Source organism: Pan troglodytes, chromosome 6 (genome assembly GCF_028858775.2).
Source record: "Pan troglodytes isolate AG18354 chromosome 6, NHGRI_mPanTro3-v2.0_pri, whole genome shotgun sequence".
In the NCBI taxonomy this organism is placed as follows: Eukaryota; Metazoa; Chordata; class Mammalia; order Primates; family Hominidae; genus Pan; species Pan troglodytes.
The window spans coordinates 137,614,882-137,635,982 of record NC_072404.2 but is presented as its reverse complement, the minus strand read 5'-3'; the positions used below and the strand labels follow the sequence as shown (position 1 = coordinate 137,635,982).

Genomic DNA, 21,101 nt, shown 5'->3' with positions numbered 1-21,101 from the left:
AGCACAGGGATCTAGTCTTTGCTAGACATCTTACTGCTTTAGTCTCCTCTCTCATGTAAATTGTGCTCCCAGAACCCACCTCATCATAATACTCTCAATCAGTAGATCAGATTATCAAACTTACTTCCATATTTTATAGGAAAAAGGTGAAGACCAAATATTATATTTGAAGACTAAAGGGACTGTGTATGTTTACTATATACAAAAATAACAGAAGACTGGCCAGACGCAGTGGCTCATGCCTATAATCCCAGAACTTTGGGAGACTGAGGCAGGTGGATCGCCTGAGGTCAGGAGTTTGAGACTAGCCTGGCCAACATGGTGAAAACCCATCTCTACTAAAAATACAGAAATTAGCTGGGTGTGGTGGCGCACACCTGAAGTCCCATATTTAGGAGGGTGAGGGATGAGAACGGCTTGAAACTGGGAGGCAGAGGTTGCAGTTAGCCAAGATTGCACCACTGCACTCCAGTCTGGGTGATGGAGTGAGACTCTGTCACAAATAATAATAATAATAATAATAGAAGTCAAATAATAGAAGACAAAGAGAAGGCTGTGACATTGCTGTCAGAAGCACAGTTTAACAGTCAAGAGGGACTTAGACCGCCTAGTTTTAGGTCTCAATACCTCCACTCATTGGCAGTGAGACCTTGGGGGAAGTTACTTAACTCTTTAATTCTCAAAGTTATCATCTACAAAGAATAATACCTAACTATTGGGGATGATGTAAGGATGAAAAGCAATCCTATAGGTAAAATGCTTACTAATTATAGTGCTTGGCACATTTTTTTAAGTGCCCAATAAACATATTAGTTAGTTTTCTTTTCTTTTTTTTAAAGTTAGATACGTTTTAAGGTCTGTTTAGCAGCCCTCTCCCTTCATCTGAGGGGGCACATGACTTTGGCACATGATTCAGGCTCAGTCAATCAGAGTGTCCCATCCTGGGCCAAAGTGATTAATTTAGGTGGGGCAAGTGACTACGGGGCTCCATTATTCTGGATCTTTTTTTTTTTTCCATTAACCAATGTAGTTGCTTTATACAGCTTTTATCATTAATAAATTACCTAGTATATGCCATAGTGATGAATAATTAGCTTATATTTTTATAGAAAATTCTGGTAAATAACAGTGAAGTAATGTATCACATTTTATAGGTTAAAATGACAGAATGGAAAAGCAGGTACAGGATTAAGTGAACATTAGTTTCTTAAGACACTAATAATTATATGAATTTATATAATTCCTTTTGTTTTATTTTTTAAGCTGGTTTGAGTCAGAGTTCTAACTCTTACTAGTAGAAGAGTCGTGACCAATATTAATAAATAGTAGTTGTAATTTATGTCGAGAGACATTCTTCAATGGGCACTGGGAACAGTGCCCAGAGCAGCTTAATCACAGAGTTGGGTGAAAATAAGCTGAGGGACAGATTTGAGTTTTTAATAAAGCCAGATAAGCTGACAAGTTTGGGCACTTCAAATTGGAATTGATAGTGTTTTCCTTGAGATTTTAATAACTTTCACAAATCAGGTATAGCAAATATCAAATGCCAGGATGCCAGGATAATTAATAATAGAGGTAAGACATTGCAAATCCTTCCTTTTATTGGAAAAGAGCTGCTCCCTGCCCCTCTTCCCTTGTGGCAGGCCTCAGATATTATGGGAAAGTGTCCTCTTTGATACAACCTGAAATTCATCATTTTAGCATTCCCCAGTGTTCCTGACAAAAGTTTTAAAAATTCTTTCTCACAATTAACTATAATGTGGTGTTTGACAGTTCCTTAATTTTAGATCTTGTTCATGTTTCTGCATCTAAAGTTTTAAAGAAAAATGTAACTTCTAATTCCAGTTTTTAAAAGTTCAGTGGTAAAGCAGTTTGGGCTGATGAACTGATTGACTTGCATGAAGAATTTTAAACCTCCTAAATTTTATTAATGTCATCTTTCACCCACTGGTGATCATCTTCATCTAATCTTAGCTTTTAGTACTCCATTCTGAAAACAGTGCTTGCAGGATATCTGATGTCTTGATGATCATGAGACTGGTCAGTAACATTTAGCAATTGTGACTTTACCCTTTACCAAGTTTTCTGTTACAGTCACGCCCATGTGGTTTCATTGGTCATTCCAATATCTAGTCCGTTCATGTTTTTTTCTCTAGGACAGAAACTTGCCTGTATTAGAAAATGCTATAAATAGCAGTGGGCTGTGGGCTCCTCACTGCCTTTTGAGTAAATAATCTTTTTTAATAAAAAGATTATGTAATTTAAAGGTCACATTTTAACGACTCACTTTAGTCTTTAACATCACCAGTGTTCAGAGATGGAGTTAGCAGTGACATCTGGATAAAAAAGATTCACAATTCTGTTTTTCATCTCTTCCCCTTGGCAATACTTCGTGAGAACAGTGTGAATGAAATTCCAAGAGTAAATAACCAATAGCATAATACACTTTCCAACATGCTGTGAACTAGTGAGTGAAGAAAATTAGAGCTCCAATGGTTTCCTATGAAGGATTTAATAAATTATTTTCTAGTACAAAAATGAGGTTGAAATAGCTGTCATTGCATTTTTATACTTGTACCAGGTTCAGAACTATAACAAAAATCCAAAATTATGAAGGTATTCACATTTACAGAATACATTTAAATATTACTAAATATAATTTTAATTATAATTAACATGTATTGGATAGTTACTATTTTCCAAGTACTGAGTTGAGTGCTTTATAGCTTAAATGAGTGAGTTAGCTCATGTAATTCTCATAATAATCTGTATGTGGTAGGTACTATGAGGGTTCCATCCCTGTTCTCCTGACTTCAGAACCCGGGCTTCTCTTAGCAATGCTATTTTATGGAACTATTACATTTCTTCATTTGCTTTTCTCCTTTACAGATACCCACATATTTATCATGTCCCACAACTAAACACAAGTTTTAAAAAATTGTTCTGCAAATACCCACACATTTATTTTCATTTTTTAACTTTTTATTTTGAAACAATTACAGATACACAGTAAACTGTGCCACAAAATACACAGAGATACTGTGCTCCCTTCACCCAGCTTCCACCAGTGGTAACATCTTGCGTAACTAAGGTAACACTATCAAAATCAAGAAATTGACATTGGTACCTTCCACATAGCTAATTCTGATTTCACCAGTTTTACAAGCACTCTTTGTGTGCTATAGTTTGTTATAGGGTTGTAATGCTTTCCAACAAATGAAAGCTCCTTGTTTTATCTAGGCAAATATTCCAGTCTTTTTTTTTATAGCTCTTTCATGACTTCCTTACAAAGAGTTTCCCCATCCTCAAATTATAACAGTATCTTTTCAATATTTTCTTTTAGTATCTTAGTACTTTTCGAGTTTACTTTTGCATATAGTGTGAAGCAGAATTTAATTTAGTGTTTTTCCCCAAAATGTATCATCAGGTTGTGATAACACTATTTATTGAATAGTCAATCCTTTCCTACTGATTAGAATGCCACTTTTATCATATGCATTTATCTTTTTTCTTCTGTATTTTGTTATATTTTTCTTTTTGTCAGTGACTGCATCAATACTATGCAATTTAGATGGAATTTTCAAAAGTGTGTAATTATTGTACTTTTAGCAAGAAAATCACACTCATGCAAGACAACAGAGCACAAATAATTTCTTCTTTCTCTAAATTCAAGTGTGCTCTTGTGCTGGGCCCAAACTCAAAAGCTTCTGGACACCATGCAGGTATCATAAATGTATGATAAAGTCAGTGGTAAGTCAACGAAGATTGGTTTTTATCATAAATAGGTGATTACATGATGCTCCTGAAAGCATGTCAATTCAATATTTTAACATATTTTTCTGTCCAAACAAGTCTGTGGTCTCTAAATGTCCACCTCCAGTCTAGCGGAAATAATTCTGTATTAGAATCAAACAGCTTCTCAAGCTTCATCATTTATTAACTGTGAAACTTTGAGCAAATTACTTAACCCTCTGAACCTCAGTTTCCTCCTTTGAAGAAATAAATAACAATAGTTACACACAAGATTGGACTAATTATCACATGAAATAATATGCATTACAATACTGAGTATAGTGCCTTATACATGACTTTTACTCAAGGATGTTAGTGTAATTTAAACAGCAACTTATTAAGGGAAAGCAATGTATCTTTTGATCTAGATAAAGGCCACTTTTAATACACTAAATCGAGGAAGCTAGAAAATGTGTAAATATGAGTTTATGAGCTTTTATATATAGCACTGTTTTGGGTATTATTCAAGGAATAGATATTATTAGATGTAGCCCTTGCATTTGATAAGTTACAGTCTGATTAAGACACAAACACTGTAAAGTCCTTTTTTTTTTTCTTCTTGTCCAGCATTCTTTCTTACCTATTGAGGACTTGACCACTCCACTCTCAATTCATATGCTGCGTTGGGGTTCGCCCACAGGCAGGCATACATGTCATAGGACTGGCCTTTTGGATGTGTTCACATTCTAGCTACTGTGATTGCTTCAAATCTGGGCATGAGAACATCTCAAGGAATTCTGAAACTTTTGCCAGAGCTACTGGGGAAAAAAATGTCCATGAATTGTTACACTAGCAAAATTTAAACCTGAGCTGCTCATCCCTCGGATCGTCTCATAAGAAATAAATGTTTGAGAAGGAAGCGAACACAGAAGGTGGCAGAGGTGAGAGATGGTAGGAGAGACGTAGGCTGATGCCATCACTGGAGCCCCTGAATTCAGCTGTACCTGTATGGTCATCCCTTGAACTTCCGAGTTATTTTTTTAAGTTAGTCAGAACTGTCTTTCAGTTATTTTCAATCAAGAATCCTGAACAATATAGAAATACAATACAGACATTAAAGAAACACGTGAGGAAGCTTACAAAGCAACATAAAGCATCCATCCTCAAGAAATATGGAAGTCCATTTCTCTTTCTAGGTAGAATTACTCCAAGTTAGATGCATACAAACTGGAGAGGACTTCTGGGAGGAGATAATAAGCACCATACAATTAAAAAAAATCCTTGGAGATTGAGGTTTCATTGATCCTCAGTTATAAGGAACTCAAGCTTTAATATAGGGGGAGGTCCTATTCATGACTAGCCTGTTTCATGTAACCTGAAGTTTCAACATATTTTCTGAACACTTCCAGCATATTTCCGGGGGTTCAGGAGATAAATTGAATTGAATAAAAATATGGAGTAAGAGAGTTGATTTTGGTACAGTGCTTGGAGTAAGAGATTGATTTAGTGGGGCAGTGTTACAGCAAGGCAAGAAGAGGCCTGGGGTAGAAGTGGCCTGCAGAGGGGGGCTTTCTTCTGCTGTTTCCTCTCCCTCTGCTTCCTACCTTCTCACTGGGAATGTCTTTTGGACATTGTAAATCTGTCTGCCAGACATATCTCCTGGCCACAGAGCTGAAAGCCTCAGCATCAAGGCTGCATTTCTTACTTCAAGACATTACATCATTACATCAGGACAATTATGTCAAATACATATAATTGTGTTTTAAACAAACATTAGAATCTATTAACTGAATACATTTTGGACCATGAGATTAGTTAATAAAACTTCTCCAGCCCAGAGCTAAGGCACAGAGCTGGCCAATTCCTATCTGAGTGAAGTGGAAGGCATGGAGAAATCTGGAACATGGAGAAGGACAAGTCCTTGTGGCCTCTGGCCTCTTTGGGGGCAACATAAGAGGGCATTATGAGAACAAGGGCATTAAGAATCTGGCTGATTTAGATTTGAATCATGATCCTATGTTTATCTGGGCAGTTACTAGGAACTCTGTATTCTCTTCTGTAAAATGAGGGTAATAATGATACATGTTTCACATAATGTTAAGAACATTTGATAAGGTTATGGCCATAGACCATGGTGCCTGGGCATAACTATAGATGCTCAGTATATGTTAACTCTTCTTATCATCATCATCCTTATCATCATCTCATGTTGATGTTGGTTTTATTATAACAGGAAATATATATACTTTAAGAAAGGGGCTGTGTTGAAGCAGATTGACTCACTTTTTAGGTTTGCTCCACACGCAATACTGTCTGCTTGAGAACCACATGGGGATTGGATGGGTAAGGTTGCTTCAGACCACAGTGATTTCAGAGAAGAGTAATAGAAAATTTTGCCACAGAGAAACAAACATCTCTCCTTGAAACATGTCCCATGTAACACAAGGAATTTCGCAGCCTTATTTTTGTCTTATCGCTACAACTATATTATGGCTTATAAATATCAACAGTATCTGAGTGCTTTATCTGGCCCAAATAAATGAATGTTTCTATTGCTACCAGTTTTTCTTCCTTGAATTACAAATGCCACAATGAACAGAAACATCTCTCTTGGAGCACTGTATGTGCTCAATCACATTCTGTTGTTCTCCACCACCCCCAAACATCCAGATGAAATGTAAAATATTCAGTCCATGAATATTGGGAAGCATTGATTTGTATTACTGTGAAGCCAAAATATTTAGATGCAAGGGTTGGGACTTTCTCCTTTATTCTTGCTCAGAAATGCACAAACTTAACCAGAGTCTAGATCCCGAGTCCCATAGAAGCCAATTAGCTTCCATATTCAGATGTTTTCAACAGAATTGTTTATATATGTATAAAAGCACAACACAGGATAATGAATGCAACTTTTGTGTTCATATGGACTTTGATTTGACTTTTATTTCATACACTCACTAAACATGTGGAATCTGTCAATTTACCATAGCTCTTTGAGACTCATTAATCTCATCTACAGGATGGAGAGAATCAACTCTGCCATGGCCAGGGGATACGAGGGGCATATCAAAACACTGTGATTTCCATGTAAAACCTGAGAAGAACTGGGAAGAAGAAGAGGTTTTCCTTACAAGAAGGACTGGAGAATAGATATGGCAACTAGGAGAATTAAGGCAACCACACTAATTTATGTCTCTTCATTGTGGCCCAGCAATTTCATTTCTAGGACTTTACCCACAGACATATACTCATATGTATAAAAAAATGCTTATGCAGTGATGATCACTGCAGTACTGTTGTTAAAAAGCTTTCTAAACTAAATCCAATGTCCATATATTGGATATTGGTGAATTAAATCACAGCAAAACCATTCAATGAACCACTGTGCTGCAGATAATAAAGTGAGGTAAGTGTGTGTGTGTGTGTGTGTATATATATATATATATATATATATATATATGGTGGCATAGAGCAATGTCCAAAGATATAAAGTTAAGCCAATAAAGTAATTTGCAGAAGAATATTATATTACAATCCCATTTGTATAAAATGTGTATCCGTATCAATCTATCAACAGTAGTATTTACTAGGATGAGAAAGTTACCTGGGAATTTCACTATATTATCCATTTTAGAAATGATGGATTTCATTACAATGACAATGCATATTTTTGCCATGAGGAAATATAAAGATTTAACCTAAAAAGTCATATTTTTTCCAACCAATGAAGATGAGAAAGCCATTGAAGGACTTTGAACAACAGAGTGATACATCACATTTAACAGGATCACTGTGGTAGCTGTGTTGACAGTGGTTGGGGGAAGCAAGGTGGTAGCAGCAAGACCCGTTATGACACCATTGAAATAACCAAGGCAAGAAGTGATTGTGGCTTAGACTGGAGTTATAGTAGAGGAAGTGGAGTGAAGTGACCTGTACTGTACATGTTTGAAGACAGTCAATGAGCTCTGCTAGTGGATTGGGTCTGCAATGTGAGAAAAACAGAGGAGTCAAGGACAATTACAAATATTTTTGGTCTAATTGCTTGTTTTATGTTTGTTTGTTTTTAAGACGAAGTCTTGCTCTGTTGCCCAGGCTGCCGTGCTGTGGCACGATCTCGTGCTCACTGCAACCTCTAGGGCTCAAACGATTCTCCTGCCTCAGCCTCGCGGTAGCTGAGATTACAGGCATCCGCCACAATGCCCAGCTAATGGTCTGCTCAACTGGAAGAAAGTAGTAGTCTCACAAGGTTCTTATCTTGCCTTCCATTGTATTATACTCTTCTGGTTTTCCTCCTTCTCTTGTGCACTTATTTTTTGAGTGGTAGTGTGTGCAAAGACTGGTTATGATGCACAATCAGCCAGCATATACAATTTGGGATTCAATGTATAAATTCCCTTCAGAGGGAAGAGGAAAGAGGAAGCCTGAGCCAGGAACTCATCTTCCAGGAACTTCCTCATCTTGCAGGAACTTCAAGATGCAGGAACTGCATCTTGAAGGCTTATTACCTTCAAGTGAAGGCCATACTGATATGAAAATTATGGACCATGGCAAGACTAGAAAACTCACCAAGGGCATGAAACATCAGAGTGAACTCTCAGAGTAGATTGTCCAAGAAAATAGATGGTTGCAGTAAGCTTTAGATATTCTCCAACCTGAAATCTTATGACTGGATCATATTTGCATTACTTTCTTTGTCTTGATACTACAAGTTTCCTAGAATTTGCTGTGACTCATGTATTTGAATAGTTTTCCTTTGGTTTACACAATTTCAAGTTTAAACACCCATTGATGTTATTACATACAATACACTTTCAGTCAGCACTTTAGAATTGTAATCTTCATTTATGCACATAATTTGTTTGTTCAGTTACAAACATGTGGTGCAATTATGTTGGTTTTTATCATTGACTTGGGAATGAGGGTTTGTATTTATGTGATTAAAGTATTCAGTTTTTGAGTAAGTTCTGTAACTTAAATATTTGCTGTGCACCAGTCATAGTTTAAATGGAAAATCAACTTTAAAAGGTAAAATTTGGTGCCATCCAGTGTCATCATTGTGAATTGCAGCATAAGCACAATTGTGAGGAAAATAATTTCAAATGGAAACTAACTACAATTTGCAGAAATACCAATAATGATTTTAAAATAGTATAAATTTGAAATTAAATTTAACTGCAACATGAGATAATATAGAAAAAACCATGGAATTAAGAGAATTGAAACATGTTCTGGAATTGCTTTATTTATAAAATGGGAATATGTTACCTACATGGTAGACAAGAGCTAGAAAAATTTTTTTTATAAGGTCTAAATACCAAACACATACTGTACTTGACATCTACTACATTAGACATATATTATCTTTATATTACACTATGTTAAATAAAATCTTTATATATTGCAAAGAAATTAATATTTGGTTCAACTTATAGGGCATTACACAAGTCTGAACTTTTGAAAGTCATTCACAGGACAAAATATGGGGCACATTTCTGTAGATGCTAAAATTAAGAAGGAAAATTTCTACTAAGTATAGACTTTTGGTCTTCTCACAGAAGTTTTCGGTCATTCAGGTGCAGTAACAATGGTATATATTTGAAACACTTAATTGAATATGAGATATTCTGTTAGCAAGACTACCTGGTCATGACTTGTGTTAGTTAGGTAATAGGTTTGGCTGTTGAAAGAGACCCTGTAATAACTGTGGTTTAAATGAAATAGAGAAATTGTTCTCTTTCATGTTAAAGCCTGGGCAGGCAATTCAGGACTATGGGACCCACAAAATTATCTGGGACCCAGGCTCCTTCTACTTGTGGTTCTGGGGCCTTGAATATATAGCTTCTCTCTCATGTTCCATGATGACTGCTCTGTTCCTCTTCTCATTCACAGCTTTATCTGCACTTACCATCCTTAAAACCATATGAGGCAAATGGGCAGAGGAGGGTGCTCGGAGCTGATTGTATGGTTCACATCTTACTCTGCCCCTAAAATTTGTGCCCCTTTTCTGTGAACATTTCTGCTCCTGATGGAATATCTGGTACAAAAATAATATTCATATATTCTTCTAACAATGAAACATACATACACTAATTTATTGGTTTATGCCAATATTAAGAAGAAACATAAAATAATACATCTTATTTAGTTAGTTATACATAGTAATATTAAGGGAAGTAAATCAATGCAATTTGTCCCATTAGACCAGTGGCTCCAAAGCAGTGGTTCTCAACTTTGGCTATACATTCTAATCACTTAGGGAGCTTTAAAAATACTTGTACCTGAATCCAGCAATCCAAGTTTCTGATTTAATGGATCTAAGATGCAATTTGGTCTGCAGCGGTTTCTTCCCCAGGTGATTCTAAGTACAGCAAGATTGAGAATCATTGTTGTAGATGGTGGTGCAGAACAGGGTCACCTGAGGAGCTTCTGAGCTTCATCTGTGCTTTCCCACCTGCCCCCCCACTCCCCATTTCATTATGACACAATTAACCTGGAGTGGGGTCCAGGCATCAATATTTTTTAAAAATTTCCCCAAGTAAATCTAATTGTAGTTGGGGCAGAGAACCAGTGCTAAATATGAAAGAGAGTTTCTTTTATGATTTTTTTTGTTACCGTATGTATTGGCACTTATGCTTGAATTTCTAGCTCTTCTGTCGAATTAAATGAGCAGTTTCTGCTATAGGAAAACTACAACTATGTTGAAATTTAGCTCTCCTTATATAAGCATCTCATTAAAATCTCAAATTTTACCCAAGTTTAGCTGGAATGCTAAACTAATGTCAAAAATAAAATTAACTATCATTTTACACATTTGTGTTTAGGTAGAATTTCCAACATTTTCAATTGCTATGTATTTTTAAACAACTTGATTACATTTAAATGCAAAACTTTACTTTATCATTCGAAGATCTCATAAAGAGACAATTTTATTGTTGGAAGGACGTCTCAGCAGCCATAGCCTTCTCTACTATTGCCAACACTTAGAATATTCTGTGTTGGGCCGGGAGTTCGATATTCTTTTTGCCACTCACATTTCCTCTCTACATATTCTTCTATATCAGATAGCCCAGATACAGTATCATCTGACTGTTGCAAAGCCAGTTGTACTGTACTCAGAATCTTGACCCAACCAGGAGTTTAGCCATGAAGTTGTTGGCTCATGTCATCTTTGTACTCCAGACAGGATTAACTTGTATGTTTGTGTGTTGCAATTATACAAACAAGGTGAGTCATGGATTACTTGGAGCATTTTCAGTTTTGGGACTTTCAACTTCAGGCCTTTGTGTTCAAATTCCCTTGTACTGTAGCTCCAGCTCTATGTGATACCTAACATATGGAAGTGTGACTGATGAAGGCATGAGGACAGTCTCTGAAGGGACCCACAAGGACGTGCCCCCTGCTAGTGACCTATGAATCAGGTAACTCCAACTGAGCCAAAAAAAAAAATTCACATATATTTTTGGAAAGCGCTTACCAGAGCCTATGATTTCTTTGCGTCTTGGATTTCCATGTTGGGGACCAAGGATTTCTTTTTCTGTTACAATAATTAAAATGAATCCCATTAGAGACTTTTGAATACTTGCATAAAATTGGATGGGTTCTTTAAGAAGTATTTTAAAGAAATCCTGTAGTACAGTGTGCAGAATGCATATCCCATTGGGGCCTTATTAAACGATGCCACATGTTAGGGGGACACCTACCCCTCCTTTTCATGTTTTCATAGAAGGAAGGACATTTTCAACTATTTCATTCCCAAGGAGAAAAAGCCCAGAAAAGAGATACTTCCAGCTTTTCCCTGTCCTTTGGCTTTCTTCTCTGTACTGGAAGTAGGTTGATTTATCTGACCACTTTCTTTGAAGAAGAAATTGAATATGGTTGGCTCTACTCCTTCTGTTCTCTCTCTTTTTTTTTTTTTTTTTTTTTCAGATCTAACTTTGCACGAAGGAGTTGTGTCCTGCTTCTCTCCACAGTGAAATGTACTGAGATAGGCTTTGTCCTTAAATCCATGTCTACCAAACTCAAGTGCTTCCCAGCGATCTTACCTTTTTTCTAGACCATCCACACTCCTACTCTCCTAGATGAGTATTTCTTTCTTTATCTTCTCTTTTCAAACTCCCTTCCCAAACCACGTTATTAGCTGAAAACCTTGTTCCTTTCTTCACTGAGAAAATAGAAGTAATCAGCAAAGAACTTCCACAGATTCCCATTACCAAATCTAGTAATCCATCTATACCTAAACTCATATAACTGCCTTTCTTTCATTTACACGTAAACAGCCTACATTCCAATCCAAGACCTATCTACTTGTGTTCTAGATCCCATTCATCTTTCCAAGGGCATTGCTTTAGCAGTTTTCCCCAATCATTAATTTCTTTTGTTGATCTACTTAATCATTTATATCAGCTAATATACTTTGTACATTCATCCCTGCCCACATTTCATGTTGAATTGTAATCCCCAGTGTTGGAAGTGGGGCCAGCCGGAGGTGGTCACAGGGGCAGATTTCTCATGAATGGTTTAGCACCATCCTTTTTGTGCTGTTCTTGTGATAGTGAACTCTCAGGAGATCTGGTCATTTAAAAGTGTGTGGCACCTCTCTCGACCCACTGGCTCTCTCACTTGCTCCTCCTTTTGCTGTGTGATGTGCCTGGTCTCCCTTCATCTTCTGCCATGATTGTAAGCTTCCTGAGGCCTCCTTAGAAACCTAGGAGATGACAGTACTATGCTTCCTGTACAGTCTACAGAACCATAAGCTGATTAAACCCCTTCTCCTATAAATAACCCTGTCTCAGTTATTTCCTTATAGCAATGCAAGAACGGCCTGATACATCAGCATATAAACATACTGTAACATTTCCCACCTAAAAATATAGGTGTTTTATATCCCATATCTCCCACCAGCTTCTACCATTTCCCTGCTACTCTTGACACTAGAATTTCTGAGAAAAGTGGACTGCATTTTTAGTCTCCACTTTCCTCTCCTCTCATTTTCTAATGAGTCAGCTCTAGTTAAGCTTTCGCCTCCATCACTCTACTTAAAGTTGTTCCACTCAAAGTCAGAAGTGACCTCTCCATTGCTAAATTCAATGTTATATTTTTAGTCTTCATCTATCAGGAGCATTTGACATAGCTAGATACCGTTTTATCTACCGTATTGGCTACTCCTTCTTAATCTCTGATGAATCCTATTCATTTTTCTAATTCTTTTTCTTCTTTCATTTTTTCATTCTTAGATTATTTTCTTTCTTTTTCTATATTCACTTCCTAGGTGCCCACATCCATTTCCACAACCTTAGCATTATCTATGATATTGGGGTGACTTCCCATTTTTTCTTTAGTTAAGTGCTCTTCACTGAAGCCTCTAGACTTGTAAACCCGGGTGCTTACCTGACACCCCCATCTAGATGTCTAGTAGGTATTTTAAATATAACATTGCTACACATTTTTAATTTTCTCCCTTAGACCCATTCAATTTCAGCCCTCTCACTCTCTGGTTTCTCAGTCTTCTAGTTTCTGGTTTCCAAATGACACCTAGAAGTCATTTTTGACCTCTTTCTTTCTCTTGTACCCTAAATCCAATATGTTAGCAAAATTCTATTGGCTCCGCATTTGGAATACATTATATCAGGGTTCAATTAGAGAAGCAAAACCACTACAAGATCTATAGATCTAAAAGGATTTGTTGTAGGATCTATAAATCTAAAGATTTGTTGTATGATTTTGTAAAATCTACAAAAAAAGAAAAATTTGTAAAATGATTTATTGTAGGGATTTGACTGTATAGAACAATTGTGGAGCTGATCTGGTTAGGCAGTTTCTGTAAGACTGTTTTCATCACATTTATACTAAATCTTGAGTTCATAGCTCTGGTAGTTAGAAAGGGAAGATAGATATAAATATATCTATATGTGGATATATTCAGAGATATCTCTATCTCTGTTCAGATATATGAACTATCTGAACTATCTCTGTTCAGATATCTATTCTATCTGAACAAAGACAGAGATATTTCTGTCTGTATGTTTATCTATCTACCTATCTACCTACATGTAGATATTTAAATATATCGTTCTGCCCCATAGTCTTTTAAAAGAAGGTCTTTCTCCTGACCCTCCCTAATGGAAAACTTACATGAAATAGAATTCTGAAAAATGTAATTCAACCTAGTCAAGTTGACAAGATACCACGGTCCAATTCTTGCTAACTTGGCATCTATACATATCTCCTTAAACCATACTTCATATGAAATAACAATAACAAAGTCATATGTCTTCCTACTATGCTACAACTATCTCACATGCAACTGAAAAGCACACTAACCCTTTCCCCAGAAAAGACAACAAGTCCTTTTTTGTCTTTGGGTGTTATTCGTTCTCCTGGCTGGTTCACACTCCACTTTGATATCCTGTAACTTAAATACAGACAACCACTATTAACATGTCTTATGTTAAATTATAAAGGATTAAAGAAGCAATAAAACAAAAATATTTGTATAAAAATAAAACATTCATAACTATGACAGTCCTCATTTCTACAACTGGTCACATAGCATAGCCAATATTTATAGTAATAAATTGTAAGCTTCCTTAGGCCTCTCTAGAAGCCGAGCAGATGCCAGCATTATGCTTCCTGAACAGCCTACAGAACCATGAGCTGATTAAGCCTCTTTTCTTATACATAACCCAGTCTCAGGTATTTCCATACCTTCTTCCGTGGTCCTTTCTCTATTTCCTTTGCCCTAACCAAGTCCCTCAACTGGTCATGATGTTTTTCCTGGGTGAGGTGGTCCTAACTTTTACTCTTGAGGGGTCTGAGTTTTTAGCAGTTCTGTTTAAATTGGATTGTTGCAGTTTTCCATGGACTTTGCTCTCAGGAATGTACTAAGAGGTGTCGCAGAGCATCTTCTGTATTCCAACAAACTTCCTATTTGTCTCATTATATAAAGTAACCTCAATTCCTCTATTTTCACCAGTCAGAAACTGACTTTTAGCAGTTCAGTCACCCCCTCTTTCACCTGTTGATTCAGTGTCATGCAGAGCTGAAAGTGTTGAGAGCCAGTCTCAACTCCCAGTTTAATGGATTGTTTTATCTCCTAGTAGGGGCATTACATCCTTTGGAACAAAGACCTCTAGGCCAGCTAAACCTAAAGTCACGGGGGAAAAGCAAAAGTTTTGCTCATGGATCACTAAGGCCATTAGTGAGAGGAGACAGTTCCATTTTCACCTCTTGATTCTTGGACCTACAAATTCTGTCTATGAGCGAAACAGCACCATATAATGGTTGTTGATTTAGGGTGCTACTGAATGCTGGAGAAAAGAGCTTACAATATGTCACTTAGCTCACACAGTAACTGAGTCTTCAAAAGATCATTTTACCATTCTAACAAGTCAAGTGCTTCAGAATAAAGGGGAACACTGTAAGTTTCATGAATTCCATAAGCATGAGTTAATTGCTATACTTCCATTTGCTATGAAATAAATTCCTTGCCTTGTTGTGATACAGTGTGGTCAGAGGTGATGCTGGGTAGAATACAGGAAATCCGTGAATTGTAGTTTTGACAGAAACATTGCAGAAAGGAAGGAAGATCTCTATCAGAGTAAGTTTCTATTCTAGTAAGAATGCAGGGGAACATCAGCCACCTTGTAGCTCACATGTGGTTTCACTGGCTAGCTCATCTTCATAGTTGCTGGGCCTGCAACTGCTCCCCTTCCTTTGTATCTTCCTTTAGATTTTAAACTTGTATGCAGCTGCGTATGTTCAGAACACATCTTCCAAACATCTATATTATTGTAGTCAGAAGCAACAGGAACTGTCAAGAGTTTTAGTCTTTTCTCATGGGTTCCATCTTGTGCTTTGGGGTCCAGCTTAATCTTGTTTGCCCCCATTTACATTTACTGTCCCTTCCCTAGTGACTGTCTTGTGGACTTCATATTCCAGCTTCAGATATGAAGACAACAATCTGACTCAGACTGTGTGTGGCTGCTCCCACAATTATAGAAGATCAAATTCCGGCTGGGCGCGGTGGCTCATGCTTGTAATCCCAGCACTTTGGGAGGCTGAGGCGGGTGGATCACTTGAGGTCAGGAGTTCAAGACCAGCCTGGCCAACATAGTGAAACCCTATCTCTATTAAAAATACAAAAAAAAAAAAAGTAGCCGTGCATGGTGGTGCATGCCTGCAATCCCAGCTACTCAGGAGGCTGAGGCAGGAGAATAGCTTAACCCAGGAGGGAGAGGTTGCAGTGAACCGAGATCACACCACTGCACTCCAGCCTGGTGACAGAGTGAGACTGTTTCAAAAAATAAAAGAAAAAAAAAGATCAAATTCCTGTAACAAGTGTCTTGATAAATAGATAGATAGATAGATAGATAGATATTCAAACAGACAGATAAATAGATACATAGGTAGATGTATATATAGATACACACCTCCTAGTGGGTCTGCTTCTCTGACTGAATCCTGATAACAGAATTGCATACTGAGAGTGGTTCCAGAGAACAGAATCTCAAGGATGAGTTATCTGAATTGGATTTGGGTTTTCTAGCATTGGCCCTCTGATCTGATTAGATTTAAAGGCACTAATGACCATGTCTCCAGTGGTAAAGGGAGCACTAGTAGTTCATGGCATGTGGTAGTTCATGGCCAAAAAAGTTACTCAAATTATCTCCTTTAGATACCTGCAATCAAATGCTTATAAAAGGCATTTCAGGTTTTCAAGTATTTGCTACCAATAGAATATTTTAGTGAAAATGAGCAAGATAGAGTTGGTTGGTTGCTTCTAACAATACCTGAGAACTTAGGGAAAGAAAATTATAAGCTCAGGGCTTTAAATTCTTAGCTCAACATTCTCACAAGGGACCTGGAATCTTCTATGTTTACTCTGAAATAAACCATTATCTTCTGTAGGCACAGGACTGAAGTTTATGAAAATGAAAGAAAAAACATTCTCACCTTGTGAGTGGCTGAATTACAATGTCAACTGAATGCCCAACCACACAGGGCCCCTTTGTTAAAGTTACGGCATTGATTGGAAGGAACGGCATTCTCAAAAACTGGAATCAAAACATATGGGCAGATTCTGATGAGCTGGTGTCTTGAACCTATAAATTACACCAAGCCTTTTTCACCAGAAGAAACAGCCCTACCATCTCTTCCTCAGGAAGTTAGTCTCACTTTGCCTAAAACACCTGCAATGGTTTCCCCTGAGGTAGTCGCCTTCCAAGATATTGCTGATCTTCTTCAGGACCTACCCCCCAAAACTCTACTTTCCTCTAGATCTGCAGCCAAACTCAAGTCTTAGCAGACTCAAGACCTCCTCACTACTTAGAATGTGAACTCCCTGAGTGCAGTGACTTTGAGTTGTTCACTGTTGAATCCTCAGCACCTAAAACAGTATCTGGCCCATAGTTGACATTCAATAAATATTTATTGAGTGAATAATGAGTGTCTCTACAGGAAACGCATACAGTTGTCCATTACTGCCTGTAGGAAAATTCAATACGGAGCAAACTGTTAGGAAATCTATTGAGGCTGAACATTTAAGCCACATCCTCCATTCTAGCTTTTATCAATAATGTTCATGCTTTAATCTCTATCAGATTCTTGCATCTATTGGGGTAGGAAAGAGAGGAGTATTATTTATTAGCCCCCTAAAGCCACAATCACATTTTCCAGAAAAATAAAATAAAGCATTTCATTACATTTTTAAATCTTAATTTTCAATTTTTGTGGGTATAGAGTACATGTATATATTTATGGGGTACATGAGATATTTTGATATAGGCATGCGATGTGAAATAAGCACATCATGGGGAATGGGTTATCCATCCCCTAGGTGTTTATCCTTTAAGTTATAAACCATCCAATTATACTCTTTAAGTTATTTGAAAATGTATGATTAAGTTATTATTGACTGTAGTCACTCTATTGTGCTGTCAAATGGTATGTCTTATTCATTCTTTCTATATATTTTTGTACCCATTAGCCATTCCCACTTCCCTTTCAGCCCCCGCCCCACACTACCCTTCCCAGTATCTGGTAACCATCCTTCCACTATCTATGTCCATGAGTTCAATTGTTTTGAATTTTAGATCCCACAAATAAGTGAGAACATGACATACGATGCTTTTCTGTCTGTGCCTGGCTTATTTCACTTGGCATAATGATCTCCAGTTCCATCCATGTTGTTGCAAATTACTGAATGACATTCTTTCTTATGATTGAATAGTACTCTATTGTGTATATGTACATTTTCTTCATTCATTCATCTGTTGATGAACACTTTGGTTGCTTCCAAATCTTGGCGATTGTAAGTATGGGAGTGCAGATATCTCTTTGATATACTGATTTGCTTTCTTTGGGGAATGAACCCAATAGTGGGATTGCTGAATCATATGGTTGTCCTATTTTTTGTTTTTAGGGGAATCTCCAAACTATTCTCCATAGTGGTTGTACTAATTTATATTCCCGCCAACAGTGTACAAGGGTTCCCTTTTCTTCACATCCTTGCCAGGATTTGTTACTGCCTGCCTTTTGAATATAAGCAATTTTAATTGGAATGAGATTATATCTCATTGTAGTTTTGATTTGCATTTCTCTGATGATCAGTGACATTGAGCATCTTTTCATATGCCTGTTTGCCATTTGTATATCTTCCTTTGAGAAATGTCTATTTAAATCTTTTGCCCATTTTTAATTATACTATTAGATGTTTTTCCTGTTGAGTTGTTTCAGCTCCTTACATATTCTGGTTATTAATCCCTTGTCAGATGGGTAGTTTGCAAATATTTTCTCACATTCTATGGTTTGTCTTTTCACTTTGTTGATTGTTTTGTTTGTTGTGCAGAAGCTTTTTTAAATTGATGTGATCCCATTGGTCAATTTTTGCTTTGGTTACCTGCGCTTGTGGGATAATACTCAACAAATCCTTGCCCAGACTAATCTCCTGGAGATTTTCCCCAATGTTTTCTTGTAGTAGATTCACAGTTTGAAGCTTTAGATTTAAGTCTTTAATCCATTTGATTTGATTTTTGTGTTGGTGAGAGATACAGGTCCAGTTTCATTCTTTTTTATATGGATATCCAGTTTTTCCAGCACCACTTATTGAAGAGACTATCTTTTCCTCAGTGTGTGTTCTTGGCACATTTGTCGAAAAATGAGTTCACTGTAGGTGTGTGGATTTGCTTCTGAGTTCTCTGTTCTGTTCCATTGGTCTATGTGTCTGTTTTTATGCCAGTACCATGCTGTTTTATTACCATAACTAGTATAATATGAAATAAGTAATGTGATTCCTCTGGTTTTGTCCTTTTTGCTTAGGATAGATATGGCTATTCTGGGTCTTTTGTGGTTCAATATGAAATTTAGGATAGTTTTTTTTATTCCTGTGAAGAATATTGTGAGGATTAATACTGAGTGTCAATTTGATTGGTTTGAAGAATGCAAAGTATTGATTCTGGGTGTGTCTGTGAGGGTGTTGCCAAAGGAGATTAACACTTGAGTTGGTGGATGGGGAAAGGCAGACCCACTCTTAATCTGGGTGGGCACAATCTAATCAGCTGCTAGAATGGCCAGAATAAAAGCAGGCAGAAGAACATGAAAAGACTGGAATGGCTTAGCCTCCTAGCCTACATCTTTCTCCATGCCGTATGCTTCCTGCCTTCAAATATCAGACTCCAAGTTCTTCAGCTTTGGGACTCGGATTGGCTTCATTGATCCTCAGCTTGCAGACAGCCTATCATAGGACCTTGTGATTGTGAGTTAATACTCCTTAATTAACACACACACACACACACATATATATATATATATATTTTTTTTTTCTATTAGTTCTGTCCGTCTAGAGAACCATGACTAAATACAGATTTTGGTATCAAGAGTCTTTCTAGAGGAACAGATTATTAAGGATGGAGTTCTTTTGTTCATTTTGGGGTTTCTGGAGTTGGCTTCTTAATATGATTAGACCTAAAAATGCTAAGGACTCTAATTCTAATAGTGTGGAGAACACTGGTAGTCTTTGGTGTGGACTGTTTAAAGAGTTATGCAAAATAAATTCATTTGACACACCTGATTCACCACTCGTGAGAGGCAAGGAGTTTAGTGACTCTACACATAATACCTTTGACTATATGTGGAGAACCAAGGAACATAATGACATTGGTTGGTTGGTTGCTTCTAAATTCACTGGACAACGTGATGAAAGAAAATGATGAACTCAGGGATTCTAACTCCCAGTTTCAGAAGCAGATACTGAGCCTCAAATCTGCTAATCTTGCCCTGAGTGAGAGTCTTATCTCCTGTAGAGAAAGAGCTGAAATTGTGGAAAATCAGACGCAAGCTCTTATTATACTAGTGGCTGACCTGCAATGAAAGATGCATGCACAGCCTCACCAGGTGTCTACTGTTAAAGTGAGGGTATTGATTGAAAAAGAATAGAACCATGCAACTTGGAATCAATATATGGAAGGACCCTGGTGAAGCTGGGTACACTGAGCTTGTAAACTCTGACGAAACTTTTAGCCAGAAGAAGCAGCTTCTCCATCCCCAGTAGTGGCAACATCCCCTCCCTGACCCATGCTGCCATCAGCCTTTCCACCTTTGCCTGAGGAGATAAACCCTGTGCTGCCTGAGACAACAATGATGTCCTCCCCTGATGCAGTTGCCAGGCAAGATAATGTTGATTCTCCTCAGGAGCCACCCCCAACACCTCTGTTTTCTTCTAGACCTATAACTTGACTAAAGTCCTAGTGGGCTTCTAGAGTTGAGGTTCAGAGTATGAGCCATGAGGAGGTGGACTACACTTGAAAAGAACTGCTTCAGTTTTCTGATTTATATAAGCAGAAATCTGGAGAACAGACATGGGAATGGATATTAAGGGTGTGGGATAATGGTGGAAGGAACATAGAGTTGGATCAGGCTGAATTTATAGATTTGGGTCCACTAAGTAGGGATTCTGCATTTAATGTTGTAGCTCAGGGAGTTAAAAAAAGGTTCTATTAGTTATTTGTTTGGTTAGCTGAAATATGGATTAAAAGATGGCCTACTGTAAGCAAGCTGGAAATGCCTGATTTTCCTTGGTTTATGTAGAGGAAGGAATCCAAAGGCTTAGGGAGATTGGGATGCTAGAGTGGATTAGTCACTTTAGACCTATTCATCCCAGCTGGGAGGGTCCAGAAGATGCAACCTTGAACTGTGCTTTGTGAAATAGATTTGTGAGGGAAGCACCTGCATCTTTGAAGAGCTCTGTGATTGCTCTTCTCTGCATTCCAGATCTAACAGTGGGAACCACAGTCACTCAACTACAAAATTTACATGCAATGGGAATAATTGGATCCCAAGTTGGCAACTCCCAAGTGGAGGTACTCAACCATCAA

The 21,101-nt window shown here is 37.4% G+C and overlaps 1 protein-coding gene across 5 annotated transcripts in view; it reads right to left on the bottom strand.

Annotated features, from left to right (window-relative positions):
- Positions 1-9,798: 9,798 nt before the first annotated feature.
- Positions 9,799-21,101, bottom strand: part of LOC134810568 (uncharacterized) — a 73,015-nt gene continuing 61,712 nt past the window's right edge. For 4 of the 5 annotated variants that reach the window (XR_010158970.1, XR_010158973.1, XR_010158974.1 and 1 more), the window contains 2 exons: positions 11,207-11,266; positions 9,799-10,090 (listed from right to left, as the gene is read on the bottom strand). The gene's annotated coding sequence lies outside the window, so the exon portion shown is untranslated. Of the gene's footprint in view, positions 10,091-11,206; positions 11,267-13,472; positions 14,144-21,101 lie in introns of those variants that run through there. The other variant, XM_063815554.1, reaches the window with a different exon arrangement.